Source organism: Aquila chrysaetos, chromosome 15 (genome assembly GCF_900496995.4).
Source record: "Aquila chrysaetos chrysaetos chromosome 15, bAquChr1.4, whole genome shotgun sequence".
NCBI lineage: Eukaryota > Metazoa > Chordata > Aves > Accipitriformes > Accipitridae > Aquila > Aquila chrysaetos.
In genome coordinates, this window is record NC_044018.1 from 16772026 (window position 1) to 16792474 (window position 20449).

General features: G+C 42.0%; 1 long non-coding RNA gene across 1 annotated transcript; it reads left to right on the plus strand.

Annotated features, from left to right (window-relative positions):
- The first annotated feature begins 1542 nt into the window (after window positions 1-1542).
- Window positions 1543-16425, plus strand: LOC115350801. Its single transcript, XR_003926623.1, has 3 exons — window positions 1543-1619; window positions 14091-14252; window positions 16315-16425. It is a non-coding gene; the product is annotated as an uncharacterized LOC115350801 (long non-coding RNA).
- The last annotated feature ends 4024 nt before the right edge of the window (window positions 16426-20449 follow it).

Genomic DNA, 20449 nt, shown 5'->3' on the forward strand with positions numbered 1-20449 from the left:
AGCTCGTTGTCCTTAGATAATGTGTTACCTGCATTTGACAAAATGTTTTTAAATTCTTTTGAGGTGTATGTACAGCTTTACATGCCAATTCTGGAAAATCTTATGGCTTTTCCTTAACAAAGACCTTTCTGTAGGAATAAGGGCTTCAAATTTTCTGTTTCTAAGGGTTCACTTATTTCAGCTTCCTAGTATATAAATAGCTCAGGGGCCTACTGGAGTGCAGGTAGCTATCCCAGTCCTTGATGGATGAAGTATGAATGGAAATGTAATCCTCTACTGTCATCTTGATTTTTTTTCGTTATTTGAATCCCAATATTGCTTTCACACCAGTCTCCCATTAAACATATCATTGATTTATCTGGATTGTACTACAGAGACTGACAGTAGATAATTCATCACACATTTTAAATACTGTGAGATTGTATCTGCTGCTTCAACGCTGAGCTATAAGCAGCCACTTCTTTAATGTATTTGACTTCTCAGACTTTTTATCAGTCTGGGATTTCCACTTCTTCTGATTTTACTGATTTGCTTTACAAGTTTGGAAGCTTTAGGATTTTTGATGGTTTCCAGTTTACACATAGTTTTCTTGAGGCAATCATCAAGGAGGGGCCACGGTCATTCTTGCAGGGAAAAAACCTTTGCCAAACTAAGTAGATTTGGAGGACTTCATTCCAAGCAGGACTCATAAAGAGAAACAAAGGGTATTACTCTCACATCTGGCCAGAATTACCAACTGTTACTGTTTGAGCAGATTTAATAATCCTGTTATAAATCTGGGAGCTCGGTGTGATTTAGCTGCCAGTAAGCACCGGGACAAGCGTGCCCAGCACCCCAACAGCCAGCCCCGGGGGGTCCCGGGGGGAGGTTTGCCTGGCACAGTCCTGAACACTGCTCTCCTCCAGGCCTGTGCCTGTCTCCCATATATATTCAGCCTCTGCTGACGGCTGGGTCCAGACACAATAAATCCCATGGAGCAGGGAACTGCACTGGCCGTGAGTCAGATAGGAAGCTATGGGCTACGCAGCCTCCACATTTATTTAATATTTCTGAATTTACTGCTTGTAAAACTGCAACAGAGGAGCCCAGCCAGAAAGTTCTGGTCCACTAGCACTGATCTGGATTAACCCCCAGTCAAGCCCTGAAGCCGGGCTTGCAGAGGCTGCTCTTTTGTACGTCTTGCAGGGATTTTTTTCTTTCTGGTCAACTTTCCCTGAACCCAGCAGGAGCAGAATTGCCTTAAATGTGTGGTATGATTGACTGCAGGAGCTGCCTCGGTGGCTGTGCTTTATTTTTCAATAATGGCATTCTCAAGGCTTCTTCTGGAATTTGGGTAGTTTATCTATTGATCCAATGAATTGCTGCTTTTGCCAGCTATTTGTCATCTTTTGCTACCATTTGAAATATAGGAATACATTTTAGAGAGGGGGCTTGTTTTATTTTTATTCTTGGCAGCTTGGTGAAGTCTTTTATTCCAGTAGCAACACGGAGCTGTGCTTGATATGTTACAGCTACCTCTAAGCTTTAAGACTGCGGATGTAAGGATGTTCTTGGCTCAGCATACAGTATCACCACATATGGAAAACATAAATGGTCACAAAAGCTTCTTGATTTAAAAGGTGGGATTTATTTTCTTTTTACTAAAGCTCTCTAATTTCCTGAGTGTCATATATTTGCTGTGATGAGCCCTGCTTTGCTTCTTACTGCAATGGAGAAAGCTATGGCTGGGGACTGAAATTCTTAGGTCAATAAAAGGGTTTTCATGGTGGGATTTGTCATAGCAGGTTGAATAGTACAGCATAAAGGTGAAGATTCATTTATAGCTGTGGAAAATAGATCCCTTTCTTTGCTCCAAATCTTTGTGATTAGAACGACTAAAATTTTCCTTGGCTTTACACACCATGCAATCCTGATAACCATTCTGTCATTAATATTGTTTTGGATGAGTTTTACATATAGAAATAATTGTTTCATTTTATTTTTGTCTGTAGCACATTGGCTCAGTTCAATGAATAGGACTACATTTTCCTACGTGGATAATTCATTAACTCAGTGGCTTCTGTCCCCTTTTTTGACTGTGAAGCTTCTGAATTTCTTGCCAAGAATTTCAGTGCTTACCTAACAAAACTCATGCCAGGATTCAACAGCTCATGTAATCTGCAAGATCCTATCGAAAGTCATTAAGGCATGATGCTATTAAAGCCAGTTAGCAGATATATATGCCTGAACCTATAGCTGCCTGGCTTTTGCTGCAGTGCCTTTCCAATATGCTCTCTACATTTGGGGAGTGGAAGTGACAAGGAAGGGGCTACACTTTTTCTGTTCCACCTAGCAGGATCCACCTGAAACCACATCTCCTGAGACATGGAGGGGCTCTGACCTGGGGAACACAAAAAAGGAAAGAATCCTTGGCTTTTTTCAACGTTGCCAGGTCGAAAGAGATTTTTCAGAAGTCTTAGAGAGACCTCATATTAACTGCTGGACTGCTGTTGGAGGTGTCCCATATGGAAAAGAAAGAGCTCTTCCAAAAGTTCCTTTAAAAACCTTTAAAATGTAAAATATTAGGTAACCTAAGTATATGCTAACAGTCTCCTTCTCATTAACACTCTTCTTGCATTATGTAATATATTAGGTCTAGCTGATGTGAAAAGCCAAAGCTCACAACAGGGTCTAACTAAACCGCTGAAAATGTGAGGATTTTAGTTGTTCTGAGAATCAAACCATTCTAAAAAATGTATGCAGTCTTTTATAGTGTATCTTTTAATCTGCAATCTTTTATAGTACAGCTAAATCATCTACTAATATTCAGATTTTTTACAAAATCCCTAATGAAAAGTAAAATACATATAAGCAAAACATATATATACACCATAAAATGCTGCACTTTAGCCAAGATCAATACCCTAGAAATGTTTTTTGTCTCTGTGTATGTGTCAAGGTTAAGAGTTGCCATGCAAGGTGGCTGTTTAAGAAGCATGACTATAAAAAACTCCTCGAGTCTATGGAGGACAATATGTTTAGTGCACAAAAATAAATACTCATGTAAAATTGATTGGGAAAAAAATTAAAATAGGATAATTATAGTTATAAATCCACTGGAACAGTGGGATGTGAACAGCACAGTTTGATTAGATGATTTGCAAGTTGATTAGTGATCCTTGTCTTTTCCTCCAGCATTTAATTGCCCCTGTTGGTCTTACTTGGCCTGATGAGTGATCATAAGGCAGAATTTATCACCTAATCACGTAGGCAGGTGCTCGGAGAGAAAACCATATCACCGCAATGGAAATCCAAACTCTTCTCAAAGGTGTCTTTACAAGGGATTTTCACCGTGCCGGGGGATTTGGTCCAGGATGACTTTATTTCCCAGGACTCTGTGGTATATGCTGAACAGTTTTTCCATCTTTGCAGTCTAGTAGCTATGGCTGACTTGCAGTCAGCAAATTATTGCTTTCCATCGGAGGGTCCTGGGGATTTGCTCCTCATGCATAAACCTACTCCTGGAAACTAAATTTTTTGTGCAATAGTGCCCAGACTTTTCCTCTGGGTAGCTCCCAAATCTTTGCTGATGGCAGAGGAGGGTGATGCACCCCACTTTTTCCTGCAACCCGAACTGACCTCCCAGCACCCAGTGGGCCCTATTGCATGGGGATGAGGAAGGCTGGTGGCACCCCCATTTTGCATCCTCTTTCCCTTGGTTTTCTTAGGAAAAAGCAATAAACCAAGGGAAAGAGGATGCAAAATAAAGAACCTCTTTTTTCATGCTCTGGAGTTATTTTCACCCTCTTCTATCAACAGAAATGACCCTAATGGCAAGGGTAGTCACTGTTTCCATACCTGAGCATGAACCGTGAAGACCTGTACAGCACAAAGGCCTGTACAGCATGCGTAAGTGTGTGTTTATACTCACTTCTAACAGGCAGATGGATAACCCCTGCTAATCACGGCAGGCACAGGAAAATAATATTTCACTTCAGCTTTCTAAATGAATATGGGAACTACAGCCATGGGTAATTGGGTGATGCTACTGAAACACATTTTGTCTCCTAGCAACAGCTTGGGCTTGGGTGACAAATGCACAAAGTAGAAAAATAAAACAAAACTGAGAGCAGAAAGACAGTTTTGCTGGAATTTTGCGTCGGTGTTATACACACGTCTGAGCGGAAAATTAAAAAGTCAACAAAATAGCAAATAGCAAATTTAGGCTTAACTTCAGCCATCAGTAATGCCCAGCAGTTATTGGTAAGTCACAGTCTTGTGTTGCGTTTCTGCATGTCAGCTCGGAGGCAGGACTGATACCTCCGGAGACAACTGCCTGGGACATATCTGAGAGCCTCTGTGCTGTGTGTCCAATGCAACTCCTTGGACTTCCAGCTGAGTCCAGCACTTTCATCTTTGCAATCCAGCCATCAGTAGGGGTCACTGATTGCATAAAAATATGACCCCAAACCTTGGGACTTCTTGTGATGTAACTCTAAGTTTGCAGAACATTCGGCAGCTATTCATGGCATGAATCAGTGCAATCATACTTACCTAGTAAGCATTATTGTAGGAAGGCCTCCACCCACAGCAACACTTTGCTGGGGCTGAGCTCACCACCACCACCAGTTTCAAAAGGCAGGCTGCAAAAGCGTTTCAAAGACAGGGTTGAGACACTCGGTCCTTTCAAAAATAATTGAAACTTTAAGTGTCTGACTTCTATAGCCTTGCTTACCTCCCATGAACTGCTTCAAGCAAAAGTCAGCAGCACCACACAGGACGAAATACAGCTTAAAGAAGGGCTTTCACGCAAAATATTTCTCAGGAAGGTTCATCTAACCTAACTTCAGACATTCAACCTTTGTTGTCTAAGTTAAGTTAAGTCCCATACACAGGTCATGCACGGTGTCCTAGTTATTTGCACTGACTGTAAAGGAAACCTAAGGTGGCAAACACCAAGTTTACCTTTTTCTTCACCATACTTAAAGGTACCAGTGGTCAGCTAATCCTCTCAGGTCTTTTGCCTGTCAACAGATTAATTCCAAGCTTATAGCAAAACCAAAAAAAAAAAATTAATGCATGACCCTGTCCTTAAAAGTCCATCCTTTTCTTATTCTTGTAATTCTCAAAGCCCTTCAGGTTTTTCAGAACTGTATTCTCATTCTTCTGTCTTTGTAAGTGACAAATGTCATTAGCATTGGCATGCTTCTTATGTCAAGCTCACTAATAAAAATAGTAAGTTGATTCCAAGATCAGCTTTTTAGTAGCTCCCTAGATAGTTGTCTTCTACCCCGGTAATTTATTTAGCTACCGTTTCCATTTTAGCCAATTCTTCACCTGCCTTGGATATGTTCCTCATAGTAGTAGTTGTTTCTAAAGTAACATCATATGAAATACTTTACTGAAAATGAGAAAAAAATTGGACATTTTCCCTGCTAAGCATCAGTTAAGCTTATCAGAGAAACATGGCAGGGTAGTATTGTGTGACCTACCTTGGATTAAGCTGTGCTAAACTATACTCTCTTTCATCTACTGCTGCTGACTGTTGAAATCAAACTAACAGTTGGTATTTAGCTAGATCAAAATTTTCATGCTTCCTAGAATATGAAGCTCCTCTTTTTCTTCTCCCAGCATCCATTCCTGAGTTAACATAGCAATTTATGTTTTCGTGGGTTCCTGTCTTGGTACTTTCAGGGTTTTAGGTAAAGATGTGACTGCTACCTTTGTCTGAAAATATTAAGCCCTTAGATTTTTGTTTCTGCTCCAGATGCTCTCTCATTCCCATGGGTCATGCTGTCTTTGCCCCACATGTCACCAAGCTTACTAAAAACTGAAGCAAAGTTTTAATTTAGTTTTTGGCCCATGCTTAGGTTATCTTTAACCCCCACCCCCACTCTTTACTGCATAGCAGCCTCAAATTCCTCTTTTTTGCTCTCTATTTGTTTATATGGTTAAAGAACATTTTACAAAGTGTTTTTAATTTCCTTTGCAATGTCTAACACAGCCCAGCTTTTGGCAGATCTCACTTTCTCCCCACACTTTCTGACCTGCAAGATGCAATTTTCCATGCTAGTCAGCCCCTTTTTTCCGTTTCTTGCGGGGCCTTTGCCTACTACTCGTATCTTTTTCAAGGTGGGTTGTCATCAGTTGGGTCTGGAGTTCTTCTCCATGAGTTTTTTCTCCTTCCCGAAATGCAGACTCAATTACATATCTTTGACTTCAGGAATCTCCTTTGCAGTCAAGTCCCCAAGTTCCTCAGTTCAGCTGACTTCACTGCTTTCAGATTAAAAAAAGCCAAACATGAGAACCCAGAAAAATGCAGATTTGTTTATCTTTCCATTCACTTTAATCAAAATCCTCTATGATCTGCTTGATCGGGACTATTTTCTATAGCCACTTCTTCTGTAACATCCTCACTATGTCTAAATTAGCGCTACCTCCTGCAGGATCAACAAATATCTTGTTGAAAAAAAGGTCTGTCAGCAGTCCAGATTCAGGAACATTTGAGCTCTGTCATCACCCATAGCCTCAGTTTTATTATTGATATCATTCTGCTCTGATCTATCTCTAGGAACAGGAGGTCTCCCACAGGTCCTGTTGACTCTCTAATACTATTCTACTGTTCCATAGCCACAGTCAGATTTTATCTAGAGGATCTTTAGTGGATCTATGCTACTGCTGTAATAGCATGTAGTTTTACAATGCTTTTCAAGAAGGCAATGGACCTTGATTAATTTTATCGTATCATGCTTCTGCTTCTTTACACGCTACCACATCAGTAGTGTACAGTGCTTCTCTGTCACCCCTACCTCTATGTCCGTCTGTCCTGAATAATGCCTTCCTCTCAATGCCTGTACTCCAGTCAGAAGGGACACCCCACCACGTTTCTGTCAGCCTTGTAAATGCCTGGTTGTAGGTCCTACACCAGAAGATTTTGCTCCTACATCTCACTGCACGGGCTCATTACACAGTGTCCAAGCAGTCAGCTCTTGCGCCCCGACCTCTCTCAATTCCCTAGCAAGCGAAGTTGTTCCACTGCCTTTTGCTTACCTGGCCACCCATCTTGTGAATATAACTTTGTGTTTTCTCCTTGCTTTGCAGATTCCTATCTCGGCTATGCTGGTTTTCACCTTTTTCCTCACTTATTCCATTTTGCGTTTCCTACGTATTAACCTAGGGTGACATAACTTGAGTCTGTTCCAGCCTTAACCCCAGCACTTTGATACAAATGCAGTTCAGCCACTAAAGACAATTTTCCTCCTGTGAAAGCTTTCCAGTAAATGAATGTGCTGAAACCATCCTTCCTAGCTCTGTCCTTGAGCTATTTGTTGGTTTTGTTAGCTTGACATGCTTTCGCCTTTTCTTGCTAGGAACTTTGAGGCTTGAACTGCAGATCACTTAAGCCTTCACCACTTTAGCAGACAGAAGAAGTCACTTCACAAAAAACATCGCTGGCTGATTTTTTCCCCCAGTCTTCTCTTGTAGCATAAAGAGATCTAAAAATGCACGTACATATTATTCCTACCAGAGCAGCAAACAAATAAAAACAAGATTCAAAGAAAAGGTACAAATTAAAACCAATCTCTGTCATTCTTAAATTTTTTTTTTCTGTATTTCTGAAGCTTTGCATATGCAATCCTCTGTAGCTGCTTTGTGTTACTGATAACTTCCCATCTGACATGCTACATCAAAGAAGTTGTTCCCCTGTATGGTTGTTAATGTGACATATACTTTTAAAATGTTAAAGAGATGAAACTTATACTTTAAATGTCTACCTAAAATGGCATGTGCTTCATTAAATATATATTTGGAAATGAGGAGGTTGCTCTAAATGAGTATATATTGTCAAATATTTAAGATAGAATCAATACAGTCAGTCTTCCGAAGTTTCATATTAAGCAATAAAAAATATTAAATGAACAGTTTGTAGTACAGTTTCCTACACAAGGCTTTCCGAGTCAGCACTTAGTGCCTTCTTTGATACACGTACATTAATTTAATATGTATGCTTTGCCTAAGAACATGAATAAGTCATTCCTTTTAATGTTTTCATTTGCATGTTTAATTTGAGTATGGGAATCAGTGGAAACACACTTAAATGCTTATGCTAGTTTATTCACTTTGTTTTGAAAATTGGTGCATGCAGCATGGACGAGAAAGAAGTAAGCTAGGTTGATGGGAAAGTAGGTTATAATTTACTCACATGTTGTCCATGTAGTGGACAAGTGGTCAATCTGCAGGGAAGTCAGTATTTTCTAATGCATTTGAATGGGATTTAAAAATAATGTCAACATGATCAGAACCAGTTTCTACAAAAACATAAGTTAATTAACTAAATTTCCTAAATTATGTAGTTCCCAGCCCAACCCTGCTATAAGGACTATCATGCCTGCTTCCACCCAAGTTCAGAGAAATCACACCATTCGTGGAAGGAGAACTGAGGCTTCTGTGAATGTCTGTGAACATTTTGACTTTCAGTTGCAAGATCATGATTTTAATTTTTTTTCCAAAATTCTCTGGAAGTGCCCACTGCACCAGAACTTCAGGTTTTCTTTAAAAACTAATTGAAGAAGCCAAAGAATTTTTATAATAATTTCTGTAGAACATTTCTGGAGTTGGTATTTTTGAACAAGCCTGCTATAACAGGTTGTGTTAGAAGAAGGATATTACTTCCTATTAAACTATAAAACATGATCAGAAGCCATAAGGCCTATCTTCTTTTATGATACCAAGGAAGGACGATGGATGGGCAGATTATGGGAAAAGGAAGGGAAGGGGTGCTATTGTTTCTGTGGCTGCACCCTGGGGAGGTTTTAATGCATTTTTCCCGAAGAGATTCGTGGAGCTCTTACAAGAGATGTGATGCTGCCCTGCGCAGGTCCCCACCTCTCACATGAAAGTCTCCTAGTAAAGGCTGCGGTCTGGCAAAGAGGGGAGTTGTGTGCCAGGGGCTCCTGAGCGTGCTGCAGTGTCACTGAGCCCAGCAAGGCATGTTGTGGGTCTGCCCTTCTTAGAGGGGGAGACCTGGGGCTCACAGGCTCCCCCTGAGAGAGAAGAGAGATCCCGCCACTGCCCCACTCCTTTTCTGTAGAAGCTACACGTGACGGGGACCCCCCATGCCGTCCCACCCCTCCTCTGCCCCTGTGGGAGCTAGAGCTCTTAGTGCTGACCCCAGCCCCACAACTATTCCTCCTTGCTCTGTAGCCTGAGACATCTTTGGGTTTGGTCATTCCCTTCTCCCCCTCCTCTCCCAGGTAACTTCTTGCCTGAGCCAAAGAGGTGACAGACAACAGGGAAGGAACAAAGTTAAGGAAGACCAGAAGGTCTCACAACTACTCGGTTTTAGGCTATGTACTTCCAGACAGTTTTACACATTTGTTTCTTACCTGTTTGACAGTTAAAATGGACTCACACTTTGTGGACATCCCTGAAGAAGTGAATGTTGAGCAGAGATGTAAATGCTACATCGGAAAAGGCTTCCTTTGGATATTCTGTCTTTCTTGTTTAATCAATCAGTTCAGTGATGTTGAGCTAGTTTTGTACCACCAAATTTGTGGGTCTTCAGGTTTTTAAGTTTCTTCTCTTTTTTTATAACAAAACACTCCAAAAGGCTTACATTTTCCCTGTTACGTTTAACAGCATAGCACAATTTCCTTATGACTTTGGGAAAATCTATAAAAACTTGGGGTTTTTTGTTCTGCTGGACACATGATCCCAATTATTGAAAAGCAAAGGATGATTCACTGAATAACACTGAACTTTCTCCTCGTTTGGAAGTGAATGCCCCTGCCATTACACTAGTTAAATCTAATTTGCTGAAGAGACAGTTGCAGAATCCCAACTCACCTGCTTTCTACTACTTATTAAATAAGGTTTCATACTGCAGAAGAACTCAGACGGGGTCTTGTCTTCCTTTTTTCCCCATAAATAAACATACAAAAATAAAGAAACAAAATCAACAATATTTTTACTGGAGACCAAACTGTGAAATAAGGTGTAACAAATCACATTTTTCTATAAAGTACAAAATGCCCGGAACAGAATTCAGTCTAAAGTGAGAAGCTGGAGGTCATGTTTTATGGCACGGGAAGACATCATTATAAATTTAACAGTGGGTCACTGGTATGAGGGACTAAGTAAGTGCCACATATAGACAAGTGCCAGTTGCGGAGGAATTACTTTTACATATTGCAGAACTGCTCTGCCCCTCCTGTTGGTAACCTCCCAGGTCTCTGGCTGTCTGCAGCCCAGCTGCAGCTCACCCCAAAATGCCAAGAATTGGTACAGAGCACTCCACACCCCCTGTGGAGGGACTCCTCTGCCTCTTGGACCTGCAAATGTTCTCAAGTCTGTATGTGCTTCAGCAGCTACACAACACAACAAAATAGCAAGTGTTTCACACTCCACCTCAGGACTCGGTTACTGCTCAAAACTCAATTCATATGTTATACAGTGAGAAATCTGTCACTGGTGAGCAGGGACTGCACTCTTGTCACTCATCTGTTAATGCATGCAGGTATCTGCAGTCCCTCCTGAACTGCTTTACCTTCTGACAATATGGAAGGAACTATTTCTCACCCCCAATTCTACACGCTTTGGCATGGAAAAGCCAGTGAAACCATTGGCACTTATAAGCTAAGGTAGGATGCATTTAGCTTGCTTTTAACCAGCTAAAATTGCAAAAGGAGTATCCTCCCCTTGCTTAGGTGGTGTTTTAAGACGGGGCGAATGCTCCCTCTGGAGGTGCTCATCTCTGCGGCACACACGCTCTGTCGCTTGCAGAAGTCACCAGAAATTCCCAGAAGTTACCAGAAATTCTCTAAGCAGGGAAGATGACCAGGAGAGGAGGGGAAAGTCTGGGGCTTCTAAACCCACCAGCCAGTTTGGGTTGCAAAATAATACAGTAGCAGAGACCTAAAAGCTATACAAGTCCCTACTACAGGTCCCTACTTGTAGTCCTTTGGCATGGGAAGAAGATATGGGAGGTGGTTGCAGTCAGAGGGCACGGGATTAAAAATCTGAAGCTGCCAGAAGCAGGGTTTCACCTGTGCTGTTGCTCACTGAACATCTTCCAAAGACGACGCCAGCCCGCATGTGCTTCAGCCAGCTTGAGTGCCCGTACTACACCCTGCGTATCACACCATCTGCCCAGCAGCCTTCGTGCTGGATACAGCAAATTACAGCACATCCCTCCCAATTTTGGCATGAATTAACCCATCTTGCTACAGGTGCACAGAAAAACGTGATCCCAGGTGTATGGAAAATCAGCCCTGTTGATTTTTGCACCATTGGAGGTGAAAAGCTTGGCTGAGAAGCCAAGCCAAATTTGGCCCAATGTTAATATGGGACAGAAAGATCATAAGCACATCGGGCATGTCTGTGTCTGTACTTGTGTGGCCAGACACTTCATAACCAAGAAAGTATATGTCGTGCCGAGCAGATTTGAAAGTAACTTATCCTAACAAACCCAGCATTTAAAGATGGAGAGAAATAAATAAGATGAAAGTATGTTTCCACCCGCTACAGTTCTGTTGTGGTTTACAAAATTAGCCTAAAGCACTTTCCAAAATGATTTTCAACACTCCTGAACACTTGCAAATTATTTGCTTTGTTTGCTTTGGGGTTGTTTGGGTTTTTTAATTTAGAGAAGAAAAATACATCCTTTCTACTGGATTTTCTGAAATATAAAAACAAGAGCTACAATGTATCTTTCTGCCTAGTAGTGCATGACATTGTGGACTACCATTCTCCCTCTTCCTAAATGCTGCCTGTTCTTTCACTGGGGGGGTGATGGACACCAATTAGCCCATGCAGTGTCACTCTTCAGGTCATCCAGAGATGTTGCGGCAGCATCTAGCGTGATAGAAAAGTAAAATCATGGCTATTTCCAATGTAAATTCTCTACCTCTAGAGAAGAAAGATAAAACCTGTATAAAACTGCCTTTGGTGTACTATAAATCACTGTGGTTGTTGGGATTACATGGAAAAGACAGTGTGTTATTTTTGGCTACTCTTTTATCACAAGTTTGTCTGCTTTCTGATTATTGAGACTGGCCTTTCCCTTATCTGCGCTCTTTTTTAGCTGTGTGTGTAGCCATCAGCCATCAGTCTGCCACCCACAATGCCTCAATACTGCTCTGTCTGACAGAGGCAGCGGGACAGAGCTCAGAATTAAACCTGGAAACTATTAAATCTATAAAAGGATTTATAATAAACATTCTAGTGACCACATTGGTCCTCTTAATCCATCATCAGCAAGAGTATTTGATTATTTATGTTATATATTTCTGTGTTATTATTTATTATTATATTACCAATATTATTATTAATATTATTATATTTATGTTATGTATTTCTATATTTCCTCCTTTGGGGGAGTTGAAAAGGTCTGTGTTAAAGATGTATCAAAGCAGGCAGCTGGGCCAGGAGCAAACAGCCACCTGAAGGTCTCGGTGGACCGGTCAAGGAAATCAAAACACCTCCAGCGCACGGCTCGTCCCCTTGCACAAGTGCTTTGCCACCGCCTCAGACAAAGCAGCCTTGGAGAGTCACCGACCAAGGGAGCAATGTGAGAAAGCTCTGGGTCAGAAATACCTTTGAAGCTGAAAACTCTGGGGCTTATTCTGACATCTGGCCAATTTGTGTTTGTTCCAGAAGTGGAAGGGAAATGTGTCAGTTGCTTTTGGGATGGGGGATTTGGGCAGAGGGATGCTAAGGCTGGTTTTAGCCTGGGTTTTGTTATTGACTTGGAGATGGCTGGGTGCTCAGCGCTGGTTTTCGTGCAGACCAGCCCGTGCCAAACTCCCCCTGCGGCTGCTCTGTGCCCACAGTTACCCCCTTACCTGGGATTAACACCATCCGCTCTTAGTTTTTATTATTCCCATCATAAGGATATTTGTCAGGAGATAAGTTGGTCTTTTTATAGTGAGGCCTGGAGTTTCCATGGCGAAATTAGCCAACAGGAGTTTCCTCTGCAAAGCAGAGCATATCCTTTACTGGCAAAAACACATTACTCCCTTGGCTGTGAGGAAGTGTCATTGTCTGAGATCTATTCTGGTTTTTAAGGGCTCCGGATCCTCAAAGAAATATTTTTAACCTGAAAGGAATATTTATATTGTCCAGCAAGAGCAGTTCACCGGGTTATTTTTAGTTCTGCTTGTGTGTTTACTTTATCTGTGCATCACTTTTTCCCTATTGATCTTTTTTTACCAACATTTAATAGAAAATGAAAGCAAAGGTAACAGATTAAAGTAATTCCTGGAATTAATCCACTGATGGGGCCAAAGTAACACCAGGGCTTAATTTGATCTGCCACAGTCAATGTGTCTCCTAACCAACAGCAATGTTTTTGATACAATATTTTCTAAAAATTTGGGAAGCCTTTGAAGATGCCCAGACCCAGCGTGTGGGCTGGACCTTGGCTCTCAGTACCAGGCATTAAGCAGAAAACCACCTCTTGCCCTTCTGATATTTGATGTGTCGGGCTAGAAAATGAAAAATCATCTTATTTTAAACTAGGCACCTTGAAGTAGAAATTAATAAAAAGCTGATTATGAAACCATATGTAAAAGCTCTGGTATTGGCACAGAGCTCAGTTTGTGGGCTAACCCCAATCTCACCCACAGTGAATGAGGACCAGCTCCATTAAAACCCACAGGGTTACGACACTATAAGCCTGGTGTGAGACCACAGTCACAACTAAAAGGCATCAGGAGATTATACATGTAATATGTTAAAGAAATGTGTTTATTTTTTTCCCTTAGGCCTGGTTATCTTAATAAATTGGCATTTTGCTGATGCTGAGTATCTAAGGCCATTCTTTTTTTCACCGCCTGCTGAAGTCAGCATGACTGAAATGCCCATATTTCTGTGTTTTCCAGAATCAGGGCCTTACAGTGCTTATCTGCTCCAGCATCCTCGTCTTTCTTTCCTTGATGCTTCCCCGAGGGAGCGAAGTGACTATGATGGATGTTTTTTACATTGCTAACAGTCAGTTAGAGCTACCTGCTACCCCCTGATGGAACAGCTCTGATTCTGCCATGGAATAATGAGAATTAATGACTCATCTGCTAATTATGCTTTTGTTGTATGTTTGTGCCTATTTTCTGCAGGAACTGAGCACCCTTGACTCTCACTGATGGCAAGGCGTGAAGCACCCTTGAAAATCAGAGTACTGGATGATGTATAAGCAGGGGAATGAAAACACGCTGGAGCCGTGGCATGTTGATCTCATCTGTGTTGCTGAGGTCACCAGGGCAGATCTACAGAAGGAGGTTTGCTTCTGGCAGTTCAGAAATATCCCTCTAAAATACATCCTTGGTTGTGACAAATGTCAGTGCAAAGCAGTTCTTTGACATGTTTATTTAAACATAAATATGAAGGGGAAGTTTAGGGAAAATCATTAGGATTGGAAATTCCAAACATTCTGTTCAAAACATATGGATAATAAATCTTATATCCTTTTCTTCTAAAATAAGCAATTCACCAAAACAAAAATGCATGAGGTTTAGAATATGATCTTGAATTTGTATATCTACTTTAATGAAAAAGTTTGGGCTAAGAAGCATCAAAACCCAACTTTTCATCAAACACAACAGATAAAAATCAGTAGAGGCATGGAGATGCTTCCAGAAAGAGAGATGGTGCAAAACTCCCCTGTGGCAAGCTTTGGAAATTGGCTCCAACCTTATCTAATCCAAACTGTAAATCCAATCACCAAATCCAAACCAGTACACTGGATTTTGTGTTTGATTTGAACTCTGAGGCTTACTGTTCTGATTCCCATGTGCAATATTAATCATGGTATCGAGCAGTTTTTATTGTCACTTTAGGGTCTTCTATGTGACTTTAGGGTCACCTTGCTCCCAGGAGACAAAACTATGAGTAACGGCAGGTCGTTCCAAATAAGTACCATATAAAAACCTTAACAATGCTGTGGATTTTGCTTAACTTTCTGTTAGTTTTACATATATTTGAAAGTCCGTGGCATGTACGGGCATGAAGAGGAAAGGCATGGGGTTGGAGGGTGCCAGCAGCAGTGCTCCCAGCCCTCCACTGTCCCTCGCTGCCTGTGGCCCGCAGTAACTCATTTAGCCTCTCTCTTTCAGCTTCTTCAGAATAATTACACTTAGCCCACAGGGGTGTTGAAACAGATTAATTAGCTAAGGTTGGTAGAGACCTTTGAAGATGTCAGCACTGTAAGTGCTGCTTATTATGAATGTATATTATTGCACACTGTATGCGTGCCGGGATTATGGAGTATTTGATATTGTGCAATTGGAGAGGAAAAAGAAACGAGGAACATCCTTAGGGAGCCTGACCGGTATGTATTTCTAAACACAGTTCTTTCCCCATCTCAACGTTGTATTCCATTTAAATACCTTTCTCAAGACCCTAATGATTTGCTGCGAAGTTATCAGATATCCCTATGCAAACTTCTAAGACAAGGTATAATTTGGAATTTAATATTTCCATTATTTCCTTGGCTTCATAACTGCAGTGGCCACAGCTGCCAAAACTTTTAGCCAAAATCAGTTAGTTTTGACTTTCAGCTGTATTGGTTTCTTAATCCAGCTGTCAGTGTGGCCACACAGGTGTCAGTCCCAGGATGAAATAGGAATACACCCCAACAGGGCTCAGGGCTCAGCTCAGGGCTTTGAATTTGAATATATTTACCCTCACAGCATCCTTGGGATAAAAGGAAGTGCAGTTATCCTTAACCAAATAAATGGGTCTGCTCGCAAAGTACCACCACTGCAGGCAAAAGTGGAAGAAATTGGGTTTGGTGACTTCAGTCTGTTTGAAAGTCACCTGACTCCTTCAGTAGTGATGGCAATGTACACTGTCCTTCCTCTCTGATCAGCATCACTTGGAAGTCCCTATAACTCTCTCTCTTTTCCCTCTAGCTATTAAGCACACCTTGCCCAAGCACTACAGTCTCTCTGAATGCAGAGATTCCCTTCCCTGAACATTTTCACTTTTCCCTCTTTTTCTAACATATTTTAGAGATGAAGCAGAACAGACCAAAAAGTGTTCCCACCCCAAAACATGCACTGTTTTCTGTGTAGTAGCTCAGCCTTCTCTCACTCATTGTATGAAAAAGGTTAACTCATTGGTAATCATTGTGAAATATTATTTATAGTATTTGTGAATTATTATTTGTGATTCTACATCATAAAATATTTAGTAGAAATTCATTTATGACTGTTATAAACAGAGTAAATGCAAATTGCCTCAAGCTATTATAAACCTGGTATCCGATGACACCATAACAGACACAAAGCTTGAAGATTTTCTGTCACCCAGATTGTGATATCTTTGATCTTGGTTATACAGTGTCCAGTCTGACGTCAGCCCACTCTTACTGAAATCGTAACAAGACCTTCCACATTACTCCTCTTCTGCTGCAGACCAAGGGCAACAGGGTGTGCATCCTTTAGAGAGCTGTGCACCACCTCTGCCTTCACTCACATCTTGCTGGGAATCATTCCTTCTGTATGATCTTCATGTGCACCACTTGGATAAATTAGACTTTTGAGTTTATTGTGATTCCTTCTGCAGAAATTTGGCCATATCTTCTCTCTTTCCCCTCCTCAGCTTGCAGAAGAACTCCATTTGTGTCTTCTGCTGTATCAAGAATATTTTTATCACTTAAAAACTGAGCCTGAGATGGCTGATCTGGCAGTACAGTAGCTGATTTTCCCTCCAGGCAGTTTCCCCTTGCCAGAAGGATGCTCCCAAATGGGGAAGGTCTCTCGGATAATGCTGTCCTCCCTGTGCCACCTTCCCATCCCTGGTAAGACTGAGAGGAGCACATTTCAACAAAACAGTAGGTTAGAAGCTGGGCACCTTGGAGGACATCTGAGCCATGGTTGAAGGTGTATTTCTGCCAAACCCGAAAGTCTCCAGCTTCCACCTCCAGCAGTGGGTCGGTGGGAGCTGGGAGAGGAGGAGCCCTTGCTGAGCATTGCTGCCTGCTCCGGGGACCTGCTCCCCAACACAAGCCGAAAAGCAGTAACCACCAGCTCATTAGAAACAAGGCTGTGGAAGTTCACACATTATTAAAGAGGGGGGAAATGTTCTGTTTGAATAAAGATGATTTTCTGTGCCAAAACTCTGCATTCTCATAAGCTTTTCCTGTCCGTTCAGCTTTTTTTCCTTCTCCTCGCGTTTCTGCACCAGGTGGTGCCCAAACTTGAGAAGGCTGAATCGTTCAGACAGGCTGCCTTTCCAACAAGGAAATTACTATTCACAGTAAATCCAGTTAGCAAAGCTGAAATATTGCAGTCTGCTGGCGCACTGCGAGCCACAGAACCCACGCAGGAAGATGCCCATGATCTCCAGCCTATACTCCATGTCCTGCAAGAAGGGGCAGGCGCACAGGAGCACATTGGTCCTCAAGATACAACCCAACTACAAACTAATTTTACTCTCGCTGCATCTCTTCAGTGCATTCCCAGTTTTACTCCCTAGAGGCCAGAGAGGAAAAGGTATGTGAGTGTTGAGTGTAATTTTCCTTATCCCAGCTACAAATTATTTATAAAGCACATTATAATTTGCTTACTCCCCTCTTCCTTCTTTGTGGCTCTCAGCCTCTCAGAGAGTTGTTTTTTTAAGATGAATCCTTTCTGTTTGTCTCCAGACGAGTCAGGGTACACAAATAAGTAAGCCACTATGAAAAACACAGATATAATAGAAATTAGAGAGGAAATTACTGTCATGCAGCACAGTGCCCCTCTCCCTTCCAGGGCTGGATTCTTGTCTAGGTTGTGTTTAGTTTTAAATGTCCTGAGTGACAACATTTCTGCTTTCTCCCTGAGATATTACTGTATGAAAGAAGTCTTACTCCCCAAATAGGGAATCAACCCAGCTTGCTTTTAAAATCTGCCTAATTGCAGTATTTCCACTGGAACATAGGATACGAGACTAAAAAAAGGCCTTTTGGCTCCCTAAGTTGATTCTGTTGAAAACAACCATTCATTCATACATTTTTTAAAGCTTCATCTTAAAACTAGTCACCTTGTGTGTCCCCCACCCCCAAAGGTTTCTGATAAAAATGGTTTCATTACTCAAACTAGGCAGTGGGGTTTTGTATCTTACTTAAAGGTGCAAAGAGTCCTAAAAGATTTTACTCTGAAATCTCTGGCCTCGGTCAAATTTTGCATGAACTGTTGGTGATTTAAATTTATTGTTCAGGAGGTACACCGAAGGTGTATTTTGGTCTGTCAGTGTCTGGTGTATAAGGAAACTCACAGCACAGCAATATCCCCCCCACCTTTCCCTATGGCAGGACCCATGCAATGGTGACAGTACTGGATGGAGGTGGAACGTTCTCGTTGCATGTTTCATGGGAGCAAAAAAAAATTTGTTCCTTCTGTCTCTTCCCCACCTTCTTCACATCAGTGACACTGAAAAGGGAAAGAGAAAACCAAGCACAAGCTAAGGGAAAGAAGAAGAGGGTTTCGATGGAAAAGCAGTTTATGTTCTCCTACGTGTTCTCCTCTCCTTGCTCTTGCCCTGTTAGCTGAAGGCTTGCCAGGTTTTTATCTGATCTCAGCCTCTGAGCTCGAAGTGCTCCGAGTTACATGACGGAGTTACTGGTGTGGCCAGTGCCTCTCAGTCACTGGGTTTCTCGAAGCTACAGAAAAGCAGAAATAGCATTTCCCCTCCCCGAAGGGAGCTGAGCTCTTGAAAGTCTGGGTTCATAGAGGACTGTGAGCAGTGAAGGCTGGAAGATAGTTTCAGCAGGAGAACAAACTATTTGAATGTGTGTAGACCTAAATTAAGGTTTTTAAGATAAGCTGATGAGATTGTTATGGTGATGAATTATTTAGAATTTGCATATAAACAATAACACTGTGTATTCAAATATGTGATTTATAGATTTAGATACTGTGACTACATAGGCTTCTTGCAAATTTTCACTGATGTGCTACCCTTTCTTCAATACCCCCTTGCTACTTGGATGAGCATCCACCTACACTTCTAAGTTATCAAGGGGAACGCAGCTAATCATCAGTTTTTCTGTGCAGTGAAGATCACAAAGCCACAAGCCCCTTAGAAATTACAAGATGTGCTGCAATGAATTGAAACCTGTGGGAAAGCTATTAATAACCAACCAGCAGATTTGATGAAGACAACTTGTACCTGATGAGGTGATGAATGGCCACAGATGAGTTTTCTTGGAGGAAGGACTCCTCTTCCTCGGCAGCAGTGAAAGCGGTTCATACATCAGATGACAGACCTTCATCCAGAAAGGCCAGTGGTGGTAAATACTCCTCAAGCCATGGCAGCTGTCTCCTTGTTAGACAGACCACCGCTTGGGATGGGTTTGAACTGGACAGAGGGAAACCTCTTTTACCAGGAGGGTAGCACAGAGCTGGGGCAAGCATCCAGACAGGGATGAGTCTCTGTCCTTGGTGGTTTCCAGCTCAGCTAGGGAAGGTGGTAGCTGGCTTGCTTTACTGCTTTGAGCAGCAGGTTGGAGTAGAGACCCCCCCAACCAACCCACCTTTCCATGATACAGTAATTCTGCAAACCCACACAGGGTTTAGGGGACGTCTTTAGGAAATCCCAGGTCAGTTCAAACCACGGTTTTCTTGAAGCAATTGCAGAAACTAAGGTTTGAGGCTCATAACCCCAAATCACCAGATCAAACCACAGAAGCAGACAATCTTAGCTGGCTTTCCAGCCAGCACATCCGACTCCAGAGAAGGAGGCAAGACAAGCAGGTGCCACGGTGGGAGATGGGTCTTGGTCCAGAGACCTTGTCTCGCAATGCTTCCTCAAGGAACAGGCAACGGTCGCCGACACAGGACACCTACTCTCCAGGGCCCCTTGGCTGTACATTCCCAGTCAACCTTTTGTCGCCCTTGCAGCATCAGAATTTCCTAACTGTATTCTCCATTGCTTTGTAATCTTCAAAGCAGACAGCATTCCCCCAGGAACAGGACCTGATTTATTTACATCAAGGGCCTGGCAATGAAGGCTGTGCTTGGACAAAGGCCCTACAGAAGGCAAGAGCCATACTAAGGGCTTGCCCATGTGCAAAGGTTGCACCATCTTCTTTTCTGAACAGTCAAATCAAAACAATACTGAAGGGCTCCACAACCATGCGGTCAAATACAAACCCTGAAAGGAGGATTTTGGTTGTGAAATCAGCACCTAAGTGTGGGAAGGGAGAAGCCATCATCCTAATTCTCCTCTTAACCTTCTCCTAAAACATTTTGTTCTCTTTCTGTTTTCTCCTTCTATTCCACTTGAGCAGTGTTTAACATCATTTACACCACCTTCACACAAGGGTGAAATTCCTGCTGAACTTATAGCCACTATTCTGTTTAAGAAAACATGCTTGAGCCCAATGCTGAAAGTTACTGAACATCTTTCCAGTGCTGCAAAGCCTCAGCTTTCATTTACTTCAAGATAAGTGGCTGACACACTGCACATCGTAGGATGTTCTCCTGCTGGGTCT